The sequence below is a fragment of the Schistocerca gregaria genome, chromosome 4, assembly GCF_023897955.1.
Source record: "Schistocerca gregaria isolate iqSchGreg1 chromosome 4, iqSchGreg1.2, whole genome shotgun sequence".
NCBI lineage: Eukaryota > Metazoa > Arthropoda > Insecta > Orthoptera > Acrididae > Schistocerca > Schistocerca gregaria.
In genome coordinates this window covers 629,652,091-629,654,212 of record NC_064923.1, presented here as the reverse complement: position 1 = coordinate 629,654,212, position 2,122 = coordinate 629,652,091, and the positions used below count along the sequence as shown (strand labels likewise).

The 2,122-nt window shown below is 45.1% G+C and overlaps 1 non-coding gene across 1 annotated transcript; it reads left to right on the top strand.

Moving 5' to 3' along the window:
* Positions 1 to 547: 547 nt before the first annotated feature.
* On the top strand, positions 548 to 622 carry Trnat-ugu (transfer RNA threonine (anticodon UGU)). The gene has a single exon. It is a non-coding gene; the product is annotated as a tRNA-Thr (tRNA).
* Positions 623 to 2,122: the final 1,500 nt, after the last annotated feature.

The window sequence follows — 2,122 nt, the reverse complement described above, 5'->3', positions numbered from 1 at the left end:
TCTGGCACATTGATGTGACCTCTACCTACCCTCGACGTCAACATGCAATTACCAACCACAGTCGCCAGATGGCAGCACCAGCAGTGGAGGATATATTTATAAAGCGTGTCGGATGGACGTGGAAAACAGTTCAGTCTTTGCCGTACTGCTGAAATGGAGCGATTTATCTGACGTTCAAAAGGGCATGATCATTGACTTTCGGGCCAGGGGTAGAAGAATTTCCGAAACGGCTAAGGTGGTAAATCGTTCGCAAGCCGCCGTGGTTAAGGTATACCGCAGTGACAAATTGGAACTATTCAAAATTCTTCCATGGCACCATATCCGTATAAGCATATAGTTCTGACAATATTGACCATGACCTTCTTCTTCTGTGGTGATGCACACATGTTCTCCGAACTCTTACGGGACTTGGTAAGAGTGACTTCGACAAGTAATGAGTGTGTTGGTGTGGGACACTACGAATGTAGTGAGTGGACATACAAGGTGAGAATGTGGGTCTCGCGGGAGGCGTGCGTGAAATAGTCCCTGCAGTCACATTATCCCCTGTGCCCTCGGTGGCTCAGATGGATAGAGCGTCTGCCATGTAAGAAGAAGATCCCGGGTTCGAGTCCCGGTTGGGGCACACATTTTCACCTATCTCCGTTGATATATACCAGCGCCCGTCAGCAGCTGAAGGTATTAATGTAAAATTATTGAAAATTCGGGGCCGAGTTAACTGTAGTGCACCACGAGCCACAGTTGACCAAGTGTGATCGACGGCTCCGGAGATGTGTGCGAAGGAGTAAACATCGAACAGCTGAGCATCTGACCGTCTAGATGAACAAGGGGCTAGCACAAGTTTCTCCTCGACGACTGTTCAGCGAACGTTGCTGCATGTTGGCCACCATAACAGGCGCCTGTTTCATGGACGCATGCTGACTACTGTTCATCGGCGACGAGTGCTGGAATATGTACGCCAGTGCCGCAAATGGACGTCCACTGAGTGGTGAGAGGGGGCTTTTCAGATGAATGACGTTTTCTGCTCCATCGGACAGATGGTCGTTAGCGTGAAAAGTGTGAAACACCCGAAACCAAACTACAATCGTCGGAAGGGTCCAGGCCGGAAGAGTGGGCGTTATGGTCTGGGAAACGTTTCCGTGGCTTTGCTTGGGTAGTTCCGTCGTCATTCTGGTAGGCATCGTAGATCAACATAAATTCACTTACGTTTTTGTTGCTGTTTTTCCGTGGCACGATGGCATCTGTCAGCAGGACAATGCAACGTGTCGCACAGCTTGCAGCATACGTGCATAGCTCTAAAATCCCTGGTATAAGTTTACCATGCTCCTGTGCCCACAAAACTTCTGAGACTTAGAACAAATTTAGAATCTCTGCAATTACCTCGATCGGGCTCTTCAGAGAATCTAGCGCACTTATCCATGGCAGTGAAGTCGGTATGGCTGCACATCTTTCTCGGCACCTTTCAGAAACTCATTGACCCTCTTCCTGCTCGTCTCTCAGTCGTCCTCGCTGTAAAATGTGATTATTCAGTTTTTCACAGGTGGTTACATTAATGTGAATGGTGTAGAGACTCATTGTACATTGCTCAGAACATTGGCCTCCTGAAGTCCAGTGCCAGCCAACAAGATATCCATACTGCATTGTACAGTGATCACGTATGAAATATATTTCCTGATTAAATTGCAGTGAATCGTGTAATCGATTTTATTTCAAAGACCATCAGTCGAATTATCAACTGGATAAAATCAGTATTAAATCATATTTACGACAAGTTCCGTATGACAGCATCTTCATTAGAAATAGTGGTATTACTATAGCCCTGGGTGCTGTAAGTTGATGAATGATAGTACGAAAACAACAAATGTTAGCTTTAGTTCAGATTACAGATCTTCTCCCACTTGCACGCCTCCCGTACTTCATCAATTAATTTAAAGCATATACATGCGGACTTTACTCCAGTTTTACCATTTTGTTTTACAATGAGAAGTACGTACGCAGTGTACAATAACACTGGGCAACAATGCAAATATTTCGGGCTTAAAAATAGCAAATTTACATCATTTCCCATCTGCTCAATTCAAAAATCACCATAAAAAGACAGATTAGCTCTTGTTTTGAAAATAAA